At 49.5% G+C, this 19852-nt stretch overlaps 1 long non-coding RNA gene across 2 annotated transcripts; it reads right to left on the reverse strand.

Annotated features, from left to right (window-relative positions):
- Positions 1–236: 236 nt before the first annotated feature.
- On the reverse strand, positions 237–19560 carry LOC125410020 (uncharacterized). 2 transcript variants are annotated; one of them, XR_015004381.2, is made up of 7 exons: positions 19314–19560; positions 18221–18314; positions 16248–16320; positions 14222–14406; positions 8784–8859; positions 1370–8713; positions 237–685 (listed from the first exon to the last, which is right to left on the reverse strand). It is a non-coding gene; the product is annotated as an uncharacterized LOC125410020 (long non-coding RNA). The 2 variants fall into 2 exon arrangements; XR_007234951.3 differs by lacking the exon at positions 18221–18314.
- Positions 19561–19852: the final 292 nt, after the last annotated feature.

Here is a 19852-nt window from a genome sequence, read left to right on the forward strand (position 1 = left end):
TGGGGAGGAAGGGAGGAAGGCCTCCAGGTGCCCTCAGGAGGCTACAGCCTTCTCCGCAGCCACTCATCAGCAGGGGGCTTCTGGGAGCAGCCGGCCCCTCCCTTCAACCCAGTTGTCTAAGTGACAGAGGGAGAAAAGGGGAATATTCGAGAGTGTTGTAATGATTGACATATATATGCACATTTTTTTGAGAGCAGTTGGGTTGGGGATGAGCAGAGGAAAAAGTACAACCCGTCTGGAGTTGATTTATTTTTATTGCTCTTTAAAACCATGCAAATAATTGATATTCATTGAAAAAAAAACAGGAAACACAGATAAGCCAAAAGAAAACAACAAAAATCAGCTGTTAACACCTTGGCAGATATCCGTCTCATAAAGCCTCCTTTTGTTTCATTAATAAAACGGCGTCTTGCTGTTATACAGCCTGATAGCCTCACTTGCGTTTTCCTTCTGTGTGTGCCTGAGTAAGCCGTGAGGACAGAGGTCAGCCTCAGATATTACCCTCAGGAATGCCAGGCACCTTGATTTTTCTGAGGCAAGGTCTCTCACAGGAACCTGGAGCTCACTGATTAAATGAGGCTGGCTGTCAGCAAGCCCCAGGGATCCACTGGTGTCCGGGTCCCAGTACTGGGATTGCACATGCACAAGACCACTCCAGGCTCTTCACGGGAGCACGGGGTGTCTGCTAGGGAAAAAACAGGCGTTAGTGTTTGTACGACCAGCACTCTACCACCATTCAGCCTCCGACCCGCATTTTTTTTTTCTTTTAAGATTTATTTTTGGGAGGCTGGAGAGATGGCTCAGCGATTAAGAGCATTGGCTGCCCTTCCAGAGGACCCGGGTTCAATTCCCAGCACCCACATAGCAGCAGCTCACAACTGTCTGTAACTCCAGTTCCAGGGACCCTGGCACCCTCAGACATATATAAGCACAACACCAATGCATATAAAATAAAAATAAATACATCTAAAAAAAGAAAAAGATTATGTTTGGCTTGTTGGTAGTGATGTACACCTTTAATCTCAGTACTCTGGAAGCAGAGGCAGAGGCAGGCAGATCTTTGTGAGTTCGAGGCCAACTTGGTCTACAGAGCAAGTTCCAGGACAGCCAAGGATACACAGAGAAATCCTGTCTTGAAAACACAAAACAAAAAATATTTGTAACATGAAGAGGTCGGGCCTGCTTGTTTGTGGGTTTTTCTGTCCTCCCATCAGGTCCCCACAATTATTTAGTCCCAGAGAAAATCACCCACACAGGACTCCATAAGTTATAATGCTGATTGACTCATTAGGTCAGGCTTCCCACTAGCTAACTCTCATATCTTGATTAACCCATTTTTCTGATCTATTTTAGCCATGTGGCTCAGTACCTTTTTCAGTGGGGCAGCTCACATCCTGCTGCTTCGGTGATCTGGGCAGGAGTAGGAGGAATCAACTTCCTCCTCCCCAGAATTCTCCTGCTCTTCTTGCATCATTTCCACTTCCTGTCTGGCTTTCCCGCCTACACCTCCTGCCTGGCCAATCAGCGTTTATTTAAAACATGATTGACAGAATACAGACAAAATTCTCCCCCACCAAATATTTGTTTTCATTCTATATGTTTTCATTCTATATGTTTGAGTGTTTTGCTGGCATGTATGTGTAGACCTGATGTTCAAAAAAAAAGAAAAAAAATCAGAAGAAGGCATCAGATCCCCTAGAACTGGAGTTATGGATGGTTGTGAGCCTCCATGTGCTGGGAACTGAACCCAGGTCCTCTACAGGAGCAGGCAGTGCTCTTAACCACTGAGTCATCTCTCCAGCCTCTAACCTGCTTTTATTTTTGATGGAATAAGATATAGGGCATTTTTTTTCAGGACAACAGAGAGATGTACTTTATATCTATTGACATGACTGGTACCACATGAGCTAGCCATGGCGGCTTATGCACGTAGTTCCAGCTACTACGTAGAAAGGTTGTTTGGATCCAGGAAAGCGGGTCAACATATAAATGCCCCTTTTGCTGTGGTTTGTTTTGTTTTGTTTTCTGAGATGGGGTCTCATGGGATCTGGAGAGATGGCCCAGCCATCTTAGGAGAACTTGTTCAGAGATCCATCTGCCTTTGCCCACCCCACCCCTCACCTGCATACCAGGATTAAAGGTGTGAATAACCCTGCTACAGTCTAGAGGCTCAGATTTGATCCCCAGAAACCATGTGACAGCCCATAACTGTCTGTAACTCTACATCCAGGGGATGCTATACCTTCCTCACGTCTCCAAGGGCACCAGGCGGCATGTGGTGCACAGACATATACACACAGAGGCAAAACATCCATACACATTGAAAAATAAAATGTATTCAAATATCTTTTAGAGGAGATGCGGTCTCAGGTAGCTCCGGCTGGCCTTGAACTCATGTGTAGCTGAGAATAAAGTTGACCTGATTCACCTCCCACTTCTTCAGTGCCAAGATCATGCATGTTCCTGTGTTCACTACCATGCCCTGTTTATGCTCTCCTGAGGATTGAACTTTTATGCATGCTAGGCAAGTAAGTACTCAACTCTACCAGATAAGCTCCATCCCCAGCACTGAAGGACCCTGTCTCAATAAAAACAACCATTCAGCCGGGCATAGTGGTGCATGCCTTTAATCCCAGCACTCGGGAGGCAAAGGCAGCGGATTGCTGTGAGTTCACGGCCAGCCTGGTCTACAGAGTGAGTTCCAGAATAGTTAGATCTACACAAAGAAACCCTGTTTCAAAAAAAAAACCAAATAAATAAATACAATCACTCACTCCACGAGTCTCTGATGCACAGTGGAGATTTCCTGAGCACCTGTACCGGGGCTGAGGAGAGACATCAGACTGTGGGGACCTCATTTGACTCTCCCTTCGTCCGCTGGCCTCTTGTACCAGACATAGAGCTATTCCAAGATTAAGACCTAAGATCCCAACAGACCAAACCTGAGTTCCCCTTGACCTCAGAGGCAGGGTACGGACTGGCAGGGTTGGGAACAGGGGTGCAGGGCACAGGGCAAAGTCACACTGAAGGGCTAATGCCGGCTTCCCTGGAAATCCTACTGGCTGCGGGCTGGCCACGGGAGAGAAATGGTTCCTTATAGTGATGGAGCTCTGGGATCAGATAGCATGCTGGCTTTGTCACCTACCAGCTGGGACAACTGAACAAATGACCCAGCCTCATATTATATGTGTAAAACTAATGAGAGCTACTAATCATGCTGGCATCAGTGTAACGATTCAATGAGAGAATCTGCAGATGATGAAACACATGGACGGTAGCTGCCTCTGCACCCACAGTGATGGGCTGCGTTCCCGCCGTGTGCGATGCGCTGTGTTCAGCGCTGCGGAGTTCCGGCCCCGCCCAAGGATCTGCCGCTGCCCACCACACCTCCCTCTTCTCATACCCCCGACTTTTTGCTTTTCATCCTTTCTTTTCCCCTTTCTTGATTCTGCTCCCGCCTCCCTTTCTCCCTTGCTGGGCCATTATGGAGAACGGGAGAGGCTGCTGCAGGCAGCCCCGTGCTAGGCAAGGCAGGAGACCCCTCTGCAATGTAGTCTATGATTTCTCAGAAGAAAAACACCGACTCCACCTGGCCCAGAGGAACAGGCTCTGCCTGAGGGCTCCTGTGTCCTTAGACTGAGCAGGCTGAGTGCCTGAATGTTCTGGACGGTCAGGGAGGACAGGAGGGTTCGTCTGAATAGCAGCCCTGGCACCTGTGTTTGTGTATGTGTATGTATGTGGGGGGTGGGGGGGTGGGCTGTGCCCAGCTGGGAGGAGCCACCGGTCTGGGACTAGGAGAGGGTTTGATAGCCCCTGGCTACAAAGACAGCTTGGACCCTGGACCTAGTAGCCAGACCTATTCATGAGGAGAGAGACTCCTTCAAAGACAGAGAGGGACTACCCTTGTGCAGGGGCCGGAGGTGGAGAGCGAGCAAGTGTGAAGCTATAAGTTCTCCAGAAAGGTCACCACAGGGCCCCCATTACCAGCCGTCTTGAGCTCAGGATGTGATTTTTCTCATACAGTTTTATCTACTCCCTGGACTGCCTCCAGTGTGTGAGCCACTGACACTCTGAGGTCTTTACAATCGATTTCCTGGAAACGGCCACTCAGTCAGCAGTCACGTGGGATATGTGTGTGCTACTGAGACTTGTATGGCTGAGGGCTGAGGAAACAAGGGAGCCCTAAGCCACCCTGCCACATTGTAGCAGCATCCACCAAGAGGAGCTTCTGCCCACCAGCTTCACCAGAGGAAGCGATGGCCAAAAAACTATTCACATGCACCCAGAAAGCCCAGGCAACATGCTCCCTGGGGGACTGTCGGTGTGGTGACAATCAGAGACACCTCAACTGTCCGTCAGGCAGGGCTGTCACATTCTGAGAGTGGGTGGTGGCCCCTGGAATCAGGTAGACATGCCATTTACTACAAAAGCTGGCTCATGCTCCCCGAGGGAGAGCAGAGGCGGAGGAGAAGCTACCGAACCAGCTGTCAATGCTATAGCCACGCGCGGACTGTTATGCAGAAAAGCTAAGAAAAATCAAACAAGGCTACTTCCCCCGAGAGGAAGTCAGCATGGACTGTTCCAAGCAAGCAACTGCAGAGTAATCCGGTCAGCCATTTGTGCAAAACCGCCATGAAACAAAGAACTTGACCCCATACATATGCAAGCATGCGTGTGTTCTCTATGTAAACACCTGGAAAGTCTGGCGTGGTACATGTCGCTTACGGTTATTGCCGGGGACAGTGGTGACGCTGGTCAGGAACAGGCATGAAAGGAGCTGCTTTCCTGTTGCTGCTGCTATTTCTCATTGTTTATTTGCTTATTTATTTTGACACAGACCTGACTCTGTAGCATAGGCTGGCCTCAAACTCATGGTGCTCCCCCTGCCTCAGATTCCTGGGTACTAAGATTACAGGTTTGAGCCACCAGCTCACTTTTTTTTTTCCTCTGTATTTTTGTTTCCAAAACAAAGAGCGGAGAGAGCTGGAACACTGCCTCTTCTGTTTGTTCTGTTTGTTGCCCGATTGCTTCCCCAGGCCTGCCCTTCTGGGAAGACCTCTCTCTCCCAAGTCCATCCATCAGCTTCCACTAGGCAAGGCGGAATCACGGGTGAGATGCCTGAATGTCACCCGAACCAACGTCAGAAGGCCACTGCCACACTGGAGGGGCACAATGTCGGATGTCTGCTCCAAATCCAGTAGTGCTTGTATAGAGGCGGCCCTCACAGAGGGAGAGCAATTCCCTGGGGACCTCCGAGAAGCACTGGTGAGGAACCCAACAAAGCGGGAGTATGACTTCAAACTCAGCTGCTTTTTCTGGCCCCCCCATTCCCACTGATCCCTAGGAGGGTGGGAAGGGGTAAAAACAGCTTTCTTCCTGCCTCCATGTTGGCGGTCGGCCCATTGCCAGGCCTAAGCCAGAGCCAGCACTCTGGTTTCTGGCCGGAGCCAAACCTGCCTCTAATGGAGTCACAAACAGTCCCCAGTGCTAGGCCAAGACCCCAAAAGTATTTATCTTGCCTGGCACTGCATTCCTTAGCCTGACTTGCCATGCTGGGCACAGGGCCTATTGCCCTCCAGGGCTCTCTGTTCTCAAAGAGAGGCCCTCTGGCCTGGAGACTCATGTGGCTGCCAGGACTATGATGGGTCTGGTTTCAATTTCCAGGGAGTCTTTACTTCCTCTTTCCTTGTTCTAGGGGGAAGAGCAGGGACAAAACAAATTGGTCGCAGGCCTATATCCCACACCAAGAGAGCAGCTAGGTTCTGGGGACATTAGCTCATTCACAACTAATGCCCACGACGCCCTAAATACAAGGTCACAAAGAGGAGTGAGGTGGCCACACAACCTCTACAGAGATAGTTCTAGGACAGCCAGAGGCACAGAGAGGAACCCTGTCTCCGAGAAGCAAAAATAAGTACACAGCAATAATAATAACAATAATAGTGATAATAATAATAAGACACTCGGAAATATCAATCTTGTCCCTCAGAACATGTCTCTGGAACATCTGTGCCTGTGCCACCTCCCCCCATCTTGATGTGCTGCCAGCAGCGATAATGATCAATACACGCTGTGGACAGAAGGACAGGAGGGAGGGTCTGAAGACCAGCTGCTTTCGCAGGGGACACACAAAGGGGCCTCACGCAATGTCTAGTCATACATAGTACGTGTCCCATAAATTCCGGTAGACGTAGGGCCTGGAGGCTGTTTGGTTGTCACCAACATTGGCTTATTTCTAGGCCAGCGATTCTAGGCAGCAGGGGTAGCCACACCTCGTCTGAACTGTTGAGCCTGGAGACAGTGGCCAGTCCCCCACTACAAGCTCCTTCCTGGCTTCAGTTACTCATAGCAGCACCAGCAACTCTGCTATGCAGGATGCTGCATGCTTAGGGCTATGCATGGTCTGCTACAGCCAGGGCTGTCTCTAGAGGAGGGGTGAAGCCACCTCTGGGGACCCTGTGCCCGGAAACTAATCTCTAGCTGAGAGCCAACTGGCTCCTCAGATCCTGGGCAGACTGTGGAGAACAAGGAAGGCGGTCTTTGGGGTCCTTTCTGGGCACTAGGGAAGAAACGTCCCCGGCAACGGGATTCATGATCTAAACTGGAGCTTCCTGGAAACCAAAGGACTGTCACGTCAGGGGACTGGAGACCTCTACACCTTCGGGAGCCACTCCACCCCTTACCCACCTCAAGCCTGAAAATTCAACTCAGTGACTTGCTCTTCCTCCAGGCTCCCCTCTGGCCAAGCTTCCTGGTTGAACAATGACTCAGGGCAGAACTGCTTCCCACACCTACAGGCCAGTCCCGGTCCAGGCCACTCTGCCTTCACACACCTGCAGGCTTGTAGTAGAGGTGGTATGCCCCAAGCAGGGACAAGGGAAGCTGAAGAAAAAGTCAGCCGCAAGGGTCTCCAGAGGGACACTGTCTTTCTGCCTTCCTTTAGGCCCTTCCTGTTCCCCTCTCCCCAGGAGTGTTGGCCCTGATTCAGACCTGGGGTGAAGTTGGGGGGGGGGGGTCGGCCAAGGCACATGGTCTTTGCACAATCCTGTGTTCTCGGTACGTCAGGGGTGGAGCCTGAGAGTTTGAATTCCTTCTTTGATACAGGGTCTCATGGAACAGCCCAGGCTGGCCTGGGACTCTGGATCCTCCTGCCTCCACCTCCTGAATGTTGGGGTAACAAGTATTTGACACCATACCTGCGCCCGCCTTTCTGAACAAGTTCCCTTTTGCGGATGCTCCCGTTGCCAACACAGGGCCCAGCGCCATCACTGTCCAGGCACAAAGACTGCACTGTGAAATATTAGTCTCTGTGCGTCATTTCTTTGACAAATGTTTCTCTGGACCCCTGAAAAGACCTGATTCTACGCGGGCGCTCACCAGGTTTTGTTTGTTTGTTTGTTTGTTTTTCCGAGACAGGGTTTCTCTGTGTAACAGCCCGTGTTTCCTGGAACTAGCTCTTGTAGACCAGGCTGGCCCTGAACTCTGCCTCTGCCTCCCAAGTGCTGGGATTAAAGGTCTGCGCCACCACTGCCCAGTTTACCGCGTTTTCCATGACTATGAATTTGTGAAATTCCTGTCAATCACCCCTCCGTCTGTGATCTCTTTCATTTACTGATAGCTCCCTGGTGCCTAGCTATGAGCCTGGCAGGCAGTAGGTCCAACAGATAGTTGTTGAATTAACGAATGGATGACCTTTATGTGTAAAACGATTCAGAGGCTTTATTGTGTTCAGGAGAGCCAGGCCCAGGGAGAGCAATGGGAGGCCACGGTTCAGGGTTCAGTCTCCTTGTGTTATAGGTGTGTGACCTTGGGTTGCTCCCTAAACTTCTCTGTGTGAGTTTACCTGTAAACTCGGAGTCACATCCGTGAAGAATCTGAAAGGTTACATAAGAATCAAATGAGCTAATCTGTCTAGACTGCTTATGTTTGTGACTGCCACCCGCCGAATACCATCTAAGGTGATGTCATTGTTATCCAAGGGCCTGACAGTGAGTCCCCTCTTACTTTAATCAGACTCTGTTCAGAAACTAGTTTCTAGAGAATTCCCTTTGGACCTGGGAGGGAAGTCTTAAGCGGCAAGGGAAGTGATCCAAAATTTATACCAGGGGATGGACAGTGGTGGACGATGGGCATTGGGGTGAGGGGCATCTGGGTAGGGTACAAGGTGCCACAGCTCTGGCTTGTGACACCTGAGTGGAGCTGGTGCTCCTGGCCAGGCCTCTCTGCCACCAGCCAAGGCTCAGAGCTGACTCACTGCCAGGAGGGGAGGTGATTAGCATGCAGGGCAGGTACCACGAGGAAAGCTGTCTCCATGCAACCGGCTCTCGATGTGTTTCTCTGATTAATGTGGCAGAGAGAACATTGCAGCTTTTTTTTTTTCCCCCTGAATGGTGGCCACGTGGAGCCGGAGTCATTAGCATTGCTTCTCCGGCTTGCCATGACCCCGCTGAGCACTCTAAGTAGATAAAAAAGAACAGGGCTGAGGCAGCTGTGAGGCTCAGGGACCCTACTTGGTGGCGGTAGCAGCCACCGGAGTCTTTCATGTAAAAGGTTCCTGGGCAGCCCCACCCTTCCATCCTCCCCCATTCCCATAAAGCATCCCTTAAACTTCCGCTTTGGAATCTGCCTCCTCCTGGGGATGAGAAGGAGGGTGGAACCACTCTGGTACTCAGGGGTGGGGTTCAGGGGGCCACTCCTGGGCGGTATGAGAGTCCTGCAAGAAGAAACAATAGGATGGAGAAACGGGGGTTTGCCTAGGGTAGGGGGCGGGAGCGGGGGTGTACCTGAAGACGTGGACCTTATCCTGGGGGCAACAAGTGGCTTGTCATCTGGGGTGGAAGGGCCTCTTAGGGATCCAACCTGCAAGTGGAGAGAACAGTGAGGATGCAGGTGCCAGAATCCAGGGCCAGGGTCGGTGGCACCGAGTTCCCTCTGCACGTTCCTGCACGTGGTCGCTCCCCACCCTGGGAGCACAAAGGACTGGCCAGCTGCCAATGGCGGGAGGACCTCCTCTGCAGTTTTGCCCTGGGCTCTGTGGTGCATGTTGCTACACTATCATAGACTATTGTTTGAGGACCCGCGCGCCCCAGAAAAGCGCTACCGTCCTTTTCCAGGTCTCCTTTTCCCACTCCTGATCTCCAGTTGTGCATGGAGGATCAAACATGCTTGGAAGAACATTACGGTGGGGACAGCTTTGGATCTCAGGCACTAAGCTCTCGCCAGCCCCATGTCCCCACCACGGTGCATCTGCCAGCTCCCCCAACCCAGCTATCAGCATCCTGCCTGGGAGCAGGGTCTCCCATCATGCCCTACAGTGTCTCCTAGCCAGGAAGCAGCTCTCTGAAATCTGCCTGGGCTGGGAAGGGATGAGCAATAGTGCTAATTGTGGAGCCTGCAGGAGAAGCTGGGAGGAGGCAGCAGAGAGAGAAATCATCTTGTGATGCACCAATTACTGATCAGCTGGGATATAATTGTGGGGCTGCCATGCCGGCTGCTGGAGGTACCAGGCCTCCCTCTCATTAATCAACGGTAATCCAGAATTACGACCTTTAATGATCTGCAAAGGCACTTAGGCACACATGCACACATGCTCTCCCATGGACACAAGTAATTGATAATCAACCATGTAATTGGAGGCAATAATTCTGTCCGGGCCAGATGACAGGCTCCACCCTGCCAGCAGAACAGAGCCCAAATCACAGCCAATCCCTGCCACTGGTAGCAGTTTTGGGGGAGGAAGGACACCCCTTCTCTTCTTTAGCAGGTTTCCTCCAGTCTTCTCAAGGCAGTAAGGGTATGGCAAGCAACTTTTTGCCTTCTGTTATTATATCTCTATATTATTAAAAATTTGCACATAACTATGTATAGCACAGAAAATTCAAAATACCATTGCAAGACTGTACAAATGTAAAGTCTGGAGTTCAGATCCCCAAAACTCACACAGAGGCAGACCTGTAGTCTGTAATCCCAGTACTATTGATAATAGGAAGTGAGGACTGGAATCACTCTGGAAGCACTGAGGCTCATAGGCCAGCTAGCCTGGTCACAGGGTGCACATCGTGTATGTGCACGTGCATGCGTATGCACGTGTGCATGCAGAAACACACACGCACGTGTGCGCTTGCACACGGGGAGGGGGTGTAAATAAACAAATAAACAAGATGGTTGTTTCCGAACTGTGGTCAGGCATGGTAGTTTCAGAAAGGCTGTATGTAATTCCAGCATCAGAAGGTAGAGGCAGGCTGATCTCTGAATCCCTAGATATCTGAACTTAATTAAACTGGGTACATAATCCCCCCCCCATGTCCATCCACACCATATCTCCTCAGATTTACTCCAGGGGCATCTGTGGCACCCCAACCTGACCCTACTCTCTCACTGTACAGCTAATTCAAATGGTCCCTCTTGGAGGGAGGGGAATGCTCACAGAACTCAAAGTACAAGAACTCTCAAGAAAGAAAGTTGCAGGATCTCTGAGGCCCCTGCCCTAAGTGCTGAGAGGTGAGGACTGCGGAGCTGCTTGCAAGCCTACAGGGAGTGTCCAGAGACATGCTTTCCTGAGTCCTTGCCCGTGCCAGTGGCGATCCAACTACCTGCAGTCACCCTGTAAGCGACCCTAACCAATTCCCTCCGCTCACCAAGCCACAGTTGGCCTCAATTATTTCTTTGGTCCGTCTTCAATGCCACATCTGAGGAGAACAGATGTCTGCCCACATCTCCCCAGGAGGAAGCGTGCAACATCTTTATTGTGGGAAACTGTTGCTTTCAGTTGCCTCTAGCTCTGACTTGCATAGGAACCACCAGGCCTTTGCTAAAATACAAACTCTGGATCAGAAGGTGGAGGTGGAAGTCTGCCTTCCTCCAGACATCGCCCGGTGACAGTGAGAAACGGTGGTTGAGGTGTCTGGTCCTTCCTGCATTGGTAAGGTTTCCCACTGGGCGAGTCCTCAGTAAGCTTCTGTAGACTGCAACATGAGAACGTCCTGTTTGTAGAGCTCTTGTTCTGGGACAGGCTGGGCACAGTGTGGGATCTGCCAGCTACATGGGGCAGTCTCCGAGAAACTGGCAACATGACTGGTAGGTTCCTGTAGGTTCCGAAGAACAAGAGCTGCTCAGGGCAACTCAGGTGATAAGAATGCAGGAAGTCCGGAAACAGCTGCGTTTGCCTTCGAGGAGAAGAGACAAGTATGTGTAAGGCCACTGTGCAGCAAGGCACGGGGTAAGATGGGCCACTGGGTGGGAAGGCCAGTCAAGACAAAACATGGCATGCGCCTTGTGGTGGGGGCCTTGTAGGCTTCAGCCAGACTAGGAGTGGACAGAGGACATTTGAGAGTGGCTGGCAAGGGTGGTAGTTACGGCAAAAGCATGTTCTGCTGCTGTTTCAGAAACATATGCCGCTCTTGATCTGTCAAGAGGTAAACTCCCAACTGGGCGGTGGTGCATGCCTTTAATCCCAGTATGGGGGAGGCAAAGGTTGACAGATCTGTGAATTCCAGGCCAGCCTGGTCTACAGAGTGAATACCAGCAGGACAGTGGCAGCTACACAGAGAAACCCTGTCTTGAAAAACACAAAACAAGAAAAAGAAGGAAGCAGGCGGAGCAAGCCATGCCGAGCAAGCCAGTAAGCAGCACCCCTCCATGGCCTCTGCATCTGCTCTCGCCTCCCGGTTCCTGTGCTTGACTCACTGTCTGGACTCCCTTCAGCGGTGGGACTACAATGTGGAAGTGTAAGCCAAATAAAACCCTTTCCTCCTCAAGTCGAATTTTGGTCACGGCGGTTCACCACAGCAATAGAAACCCACAGAGGGGTGAGACGGGGTCTTCACTAGGTCGCTCTAGCTGTCTGGGAACTCAATATCATCTTTGGTCTTGAATTCCTAGTATTTGAAGTCAGTCTTTCCGTGGTAAGACATGAATCACTCTAGCTCGCGTCTCTAGGTTTTTGTTTCCTTTTTAAACAGTTTTTGAAACAAGATCTCTGTCGTGTGGTCCAGCGTGGCCTCAGACTCTGGGTAGCCAAGGATGACCTTGAACTCCTGATCCTCTTGCCCCACCTCCAAGTACTGGGATTACCAGTGTGTGCCACCATACCTGGTTTTTCTAACCCCAGCTTTTGTACATGGTAGGCAGGCACCCCATCAACTGACTCACATCCCAGCCCCATAGGGAAGATGAGTGAGTGTTCACATTAGGCCTAGGGCTTCTGGCCTATAGGTTTGGTTGAATGAGATCCTAGATCCAACTGCCTCTGTGTGAGGCCTCCAACTCAACTTTTTGTCACGGAGTTGTTACTTTATGTTAATTTATGGTACGTGATGTATGTGTGAGTACATATATGTACATCATAGTCTGTGTTATGTATGTGTGAGTACATATATGCACATCATAGTCTGTGTGATGTGTGTGTGAGTACATATATGTACATCATAGTCTGTGTGATGTATGTGTGAGTACATATATGTACAGCATAGTCTGTGTGATGTGTGTGTGAGTACATATATGTACATCATAGTCTGTGTGATGTATGTGTGAGTACATATATGTACATCATAGTCTGTGTGATGTGTGTGTGAGTACATATATGTACATCATAGTCTGTGTGATGTGTGTGAGTACATATATGTACATCATAGTCTGTGTGATGTATGTGTGAGTACATATATGTACAGCATAGTCTGTGTGATGTATGTGTGAGTACATATATGTACATCATAGTCTGTGTGATGTATGTGTGAGTACATATATGCACATCATAGACTATGTGTGATATATGTGTGAGTATGTATATGTACATCATACATAGTCTGTGTGTGAAGATCAGAGGACAACTTGGAGGAAGTTTTCATTTTCCATGGGAGTCACAGTGACCAAACTCAGGCTTTGGGCCTTGTCGATAATCACCTTTATTCACTGAGCCATTTTATCAACCCTGTACCTTGCTCTTACTTAGGCTGAGAATCTCTGATCAACAGCCAAGGAGTACCCAGGTTTGAGGGGAAGTTGATAAAACAAAACAAAGCATTTCATTCTTCTTTAGATTTATTTTATTTATTATAAGCTCTATCGACCTTATGCCAGAAAGGGATCAGATCCCATTATAGATGGTTGTGAGCCATCTCTCCAGCCCCAAAACATCTCATTCTTATTTTTGTGTCTATGTGCGTGTCTGTGTGAGTATATGCCATGTGTGTACAGGTACCCAAAGGGGCCAGAAAAGGTTCCTGGAGCTAAAGTACCAAGTGCTCAGAAGGTAGGGACAGAAAGAACAGAAGTGCAGGGCCATCTGTGGCTACATAGGGATCTGAGGCCAGCCTGGGCTACATGAGACTCTGCTCTAAAAAAGAAAAAGGAAACAAAGGAACAAAAGAGAGGGCTCGAAATACGGGTCGGTGCTTAAGACTTCTTGCTGCTCTTCCAAAGGAGCTGAGTTTGGTTCCCAGCGCACACTTCAGGAGGCTCACACCATCTGCAAGTCCGGATCCAGGGCCCCCACACCCTATTCTTGCCTCTGCAAGCATCTGCGCGCACACATACATTTAAAGTGATAATAAATGAAATTTAAAAAAAAATCACTCCTGTTGCCAGGTCTGCATACAGCTAGCTGCATTCTGAGCAGTTTCTGTCCAATGAATGAGCGTTCAGTCTCGTAGTGACTCCAGAACTACCTGACTCCAAAAATCGGATTTTACTTGCCTCCCGCGTCGCATTCCTCTCAAAGTCTGAAGCTGGTGGGTATTCTATGGCTGCTGGTGGATGCTCTGCACCTATTTGCCCCACCGCAAACGAATACTGGGACTTTCGCTCCCGGCCAGCAGGGGGCGTGCACGCATCGTGTTCTAGAGACCCCCACCACCACCTCCCTAGGATGGGCCAAACTAGGATGCCTCCCCTCTTGATGGGGGGAACCCATTATTTTCAGAAAGTTTCGGTCTAGACCGTAGATCCTGCTCAACGTACTTGAAACCCGTCATCTCACTGAATATCTGAGATACTGATATTACGGTTTTTACAGTGATGATACTCCATACTGTTTGTGTCCGTTTTATGAGTTAGCTGGGTCCTACCCTTGACGCCTGCTTCTCCTTTCTCTACGCAGGAGACCTGGGCCAGGGTCCTGGCCGAGAACCACGATTTTCTGAGGACCGACTCCTGCCTAGTCACGCCCTAGCGGTTCCTGCACATTCTGGGTTTGTCACCATCCCCCAAACTTCCCAGGTGTTACCTTGAGCAGGCCTGCCAGGTCCTTGTTGCCAACCGCCTGGGGCTCCAGAGGGCACATCCTGCTGGAGTTAGTTCCGGCCACCTGGTACACATCAGGGGTGTGTCCTGGGTGCTGGGGAGATGAAGGTCGGCCAGAGGAGAAGTGAAGGGCTTCGAGTTCTCACGTTGAGACCTTGCCCCGTTTGACTAGGAGAGAAAGAAACCTGCCATAAGGAACTGGCTTTGCCTAAGGCTGCTGTACTGCAGAGGCAGAGTCAAGGTTGGTACCAAGCACTCTTGGAAGTCTTTTTTAGACCTCAGTAGATCGTGTTCTGGAGGGGTGAGGAATTCCTTCCTCCTGCCCTGCCCGACTTTAAGTCAAATTCCACCACCACCCTGAGTTCGAGGCATTGGCTCTCTGATGTTTCTTTTTTCTATTTTTGGTTTTGTTTTTCAAGACATAGTTTCTCTGTGTACCCCTGGCTGTCTCGGAACTCGCTCTGTAGACCAGATTGGCCTTGAACTCACAGAGATCCGCCTGCCTCTACCTCCCGAGTGCTGGGATTAAAAGCGTGTGCCACCACCAGCCTGCCTGTAATTATCTCTTTGCTTTCCTATTCTCGTTCTGCTAACTGCCTCATCCCCAGATGAATCTGGACACCAGAGCCCAAGGAGAGGACTGGCATGCCAGGCACCATAATTTGAACAGCCGTGCTTCCGTTTCCCCTCTAGTCTAGACCAGAGATTTGTGGCATGGTTGCTCCACACTCAAAGGTGAAAGACTCTCCCTCCCACTTCTTTTCTTGATATCTGGACTTTTTTTTTTTTTTTTTTTTTTTTTTTTTTGAGGTGAAAGAAGCTTGAAGATCCCTGGTGAGGCCCTTTCTACTCTCTCTACTCTGCTTTTCTCTTTGTCGCTATATCACCCCCTAGTGGTTAACAGGAGTATGGCATCTCGAATGAAATGGCGCTTGGTGGGACGAATTGCTGTGGGAAACCCACCAGACGGGAATCTGGGACAGACTTCGAAGGTACCACGCACTTTGAAAAGGCAACCTCAGAGCTCCCGTCCTCCAGGTTCCCTCCTGGCTCGGGCACTGGGTGAGCCACCCTCTCCCCAGCGTGATTTGGTTCCACGGCATCCTCTACAAAGTGCCCATTCCCCATTTGCTATGGCTGTGCACAAGACTGAAGACATGGCGTGGCCACAGTTGAAGACGCTGAGCTCCCGGATCTGAGAAGTAGAGACTGTGGTCAGCCAGCTAAAGATTGAGCTGTTTCTGGACACACGAGACCCGGAAGCAGACCTAAGGCCGTAGTGGTTTGTGGGAGTCTCTGCTTCTCCTCGTACTGTTAGGTCAATTTCCAAATGGAACCTTCTGCTGGAACAATGCATCACATTCCCCTTCATCCTGTGGCAGGCCTTCCATGCCCCAGGGTGACCAGGGACCACCCAGCTTTGAAAGTAGGGCGCCAGCAATTAAGAAGGCTTGTGCCTGGGATGTTTAATTCTGGCCAGGTTTTTGGGTTTTTTTGTTTTTGTTTTTGGCACAGAAAGGAGACTAATTTTCTCAGTTTTTCAAGACAGGGTTTCTCTGTGTAACAGCCCTGGCTGTCCTGGAACTCTCTTTGTAGACCAGGCTGGCCTGGAGCTCAGAGATCTGCCTTTCAAAAGCTGGGTTGAGGCAGGGTTCTATGTGACCTAGGCTGACTTTGAACTCCATGATGATTCTGATCTTCCTGGTGCTCTTGAATCTACCTCCTGAATACTGGAACTACAGTGTCCTAGCATGCCTGCCTTACACCGTGCTGGGGCTCCAAGGCGGAGTCCATCGTGACAGGTGGGTTCAGACAGTAGTTGGAGACAGCTGGTCACAGAGTGTCTGCAGTCAGGAAGAAGCAGAGAACCCAATGAAGAAGCAGAGAACCCAATGAATGCTTCCTAGAAATTAAACCTTCCTAGAAATACTCTCGTAGACACACCCAGAGAAACGTTTCCATGGTGATTCTAAATCTATCAAGCTGACATGAATATTAACTATACTAACCAGAGTGACTCTTAGGTGCTCAGCACGTCTGCCACATGGGTAATTATTGTTATAGCCACGCACAGGCAGGAAACTGAAAACAAAAGCAGATGGGTTAATAATGTAAAGGCATAACAAGAGGCTCTGTTAGGATTTGAACCGGGAGTCAGTTCTTCCTTTTTGTTTTTGTTTTTTGAGACAGGATTTCTTTGTGTAGCTCTGGCTGTCCTGGACCTCACTCTGTAGACAAGGCCGGCTTCAAACCAACCAAGAGATCTGCCTGCCTCTGTCTCCCCAGGGCTGGAATTAAGGGCATGGATCACCACAGAAGCAGCTCTTTCCACTGTAGTCTTTTCTTTCTTTTTTATAATTTTTGAGTAAAATGTTCCAAAATCTTGCTGGGTCAAAGGAGGGTATAAATAATACATATATGATTTTACTGATAATAAAACTTTTATATTATAAAAGTTCACATTTATAAACAGCATGTGGTGGTATACACCTATAAGGCCAGCAATAAAGGAGGTAGAAACAGGAGGTTCAGAAGTTCAAAGTTATCCTTGGCCTTTATAGCAACTTTGAGGCCAGTATGAAACACAGGAGATTCGAAAACAAAAGTTGAAAATTGCCACAGCAAGCCAGAAGGTATTTTTTTTTTCCTCTCCAGACAGAGTCTACATAGTCCTGACTGTCCTGGAGCTCATTCTGTAGACCAGGTGGGCCTTGAACCAGGAGATCTGCCTGCCTCTGCCTCCCAAGTGCTGGTGCTAAAAGTGTGTATCACCACTACCTGGTGGTACCTGCCTTTAATCCCAGAATTCAGGAAGCAAAGGCAGGAGGATTTCTATGAGTGTTGATGCCACCCTGGTCTACAGAGCAAGCTCTAGAAGAGCCAAAGGCACACAGACCTTTTCTCAAAATAGAAAAGAGAAAAAGAGAGAGAAAGAAAAATTACTTTTGATTCATTTATTTGCATAGTATGTTTTGAGGGCCTTTTAGGTGGACTTGGCAATAGAATGGCATGCCCCAGCCTTGAACTTCAAAGAGTCCCCAGCGAGGGAGCCTCTTTGTGATGTCCATGGATTGCCACTGAAGCACAAAGCCAGGAAATGCTGGACATCAGTTTCACCGAAAAAAGCCAGACAGCTGAGTTTTGAAGGATGTTTAAAAGTCTGCTCAAGGGAGTTAAAGTGGAAAACATTCTTCCAGGCCGAGAGAAGCCACGGAAAGGCAAGGGCATGAAAGTTTACATGGAACGCAAGGAACAAAGGGATTTAATGTAGTCAGACAGTAGTGAGGTCAGGAGGAGGGAAAACAGAAAAGAACTGAAGGCCGTTTCTCAGGAGTACTGTGTTCGGGGCCAAGGGCTTGGTCTTCATCCCGTAGAGCACCGGGAAGGCTGTTAAACAGGCAGGCAGGTATCTGCTACCTACAGATGATTTCTGGACCGCTGTAATAAACCCAAGTGAACGGGAATGGTTAAAGCAGAAAGGACGGTCTACCGAGGCCAGATACAAACGGGAAAGAACAGGGGGGCGCCTGCCGGGCTTTGGCACCAGGTCCTGCTGGAGCCAGAGCCAGGATGCCTGTGCAGGGTCACGAGAAGGTGGTGGAGAGCAAAGATGACCAGTACCTTGGTCGGTCTACCCATGCTAAAGTGTCTACCGAGTGCTTACGGTATTCTAGTCCCGCTACTAGAGGAAAGCTTTTTTTTTTAAATTTTTTTTTTAATTTAATTCCTACCGCAAAGCGGTAACAAAGCTTTAGGCTATTTATAGGAAAGGGCTGATGGTATTCGCCACGTTTAACATAGGAAATCCGCTGAGAACACCTAGAGATGCAGAAGCTTGATGGACAGACAGCACGTGTCCAGTAAATCAGGACTCAAACCCAGGTCTGTCGGCAGAATTAACGCTGAATTCGGATTTTCGCCTACCGCCCACCAGTTGGGCGTTCTGAGATGCATTCCTTAATCACTGAGTCTGTTTTCTTACCCATAAAATAGAGATGAGTGGTGGTGCACACCTTTAATCCCAGCACTCGGGAGGCAGAGGCCAGACTGGTCTACAAGAGCTAGTTCCAGGACAGCTACAGGAAGAAATATTGTGTCAAGAAAACAAAACAAAACAAAAAACAAACAAACAAACAAAAAACCAAAGAACCTTGATAGTTGGTTGCTATTCAATGGTTAAACTAACAGAGCAGGTAAGGAGAGGCTTCCTGGCATGAGCCAGGTTCATCTTTCCCCTTCTGACAGTTTCTGTCTCTTTGCCCATGAAGCAGGCTGCATGGTGCATACTCCTTGAAAACAGGACCCCCCTTTCTTCTGTCTTCAATGGGCTCTGCCACCTTGGCACCTGGCGTGTGCATACACTGATACATAGCCTTTTGGATTAGGTGATGGGTTTCTGAATTGTGAGTGCCCAAAACTGTGTGTCTGGCCCACCTGCCTCTACGGTGGAGAAGAGGCAGGCCGTCTAAACTCCATGTTTGCCTCAGGGCTTTAGGATGCTCTCAGGCATGTGTGGCACCATCTGCCCTTTCGCCTGGCTGGGCGCTCTCCCAGGACCTGGTTGCCCCTCTTGCAGGCACTCTATAAAACATGTCTGGCCCTGGATCCAGACAGGCTCGTAACACTAATGTTGCTTTTCCATTTTCCTGGAAACTTCTATAGCTGTAGCCTGGAAAGCATCCAAAAGTTTCCCCGAACTAAAGATAACAACAGCAACAATAAGTTTTTAAACATTCAGAGAGGCGAAGGAAGAGAGACCCTAAGGCAAACGTCCCCGTTGATTACTGCTCAGCCGAACAGATTCCGAAGGCGGGGACAGAAAACGGAGGATGTTTCCGGGTCAATTTAAACATTCACATGGCTTTTTTTTTTTTTTTTAGACAGTTTCAAAACAGTCGACCTCCCTGGGGGCAATTAAAAAAAAAATCTACCCAGAAGGCAAAAGCTTTCCCTATCCCTCCCTCATCTGGAAAGTTTTCTGAGCAGAGGCCTGAGCACATTCCTGAGTTCTGGCTCAGGGAAGGACTTTCCCAACCTTCCAACATTCCGAGCCCTCGCTCACCCTGCTGACCTACCAAGGGTTCTGCTCGCTCCACCCCCAGCAGCTGCATTCCAGCTGTGGCCTTACGAAACTGCCAGGAATCCTAGGGCTGCGAGGTAAGTGAGGAACGCGCCTCCTGACAGCTGAGGGCCCGGCGGAAGTCTAGAAACCCGGAAGCCCTGGAGCTGACGCTGGCTAGCCTCTGCCGTCCACAGGCAGGGTGGGCTGTTGACTTAGGGAGAACAGCATTCTAGGAGGTCTGGCGGAGATTATAGGCTGGTGGCCTGTCTGAATCCTCCCTCCCCCCCACAACCCTCCACCTCGTTCCTAGACCACCTGGCAATGTTAAAAGTGAAATCTTCTTCTTCAAGAAGAAGATTCAAATATATTTCCATTTATTCATGAACTCTAGGGTTTTTTGTTTGTTGCTTTTTAAGATATATTAATTGTGTGTGTGTGTATGTGTGTGTGTGTGTGTGTGTGTGTGTGTGTGTGAGTGCACGTGCTGCCAACAGAGGCCAGAGGAGGAAGGCACTCCTTAGACAGCTGTGGCCCATTTGATGTGGGTACTAG

The sequence above is a fragment of the Myodes glareolus genome, chromosome 11 (assembly GCF_982192425.1).
Source record: "Myodes glareolus chromosome 11, mMyoGla1.1, whole genome shotgun sequence".
NCBI classification, from domain to species: Eukaryota; Metazoa; Chordata; class Mammalia; order Rodentia; family Cricetidae; genus Myodes; species Myodes glareolus.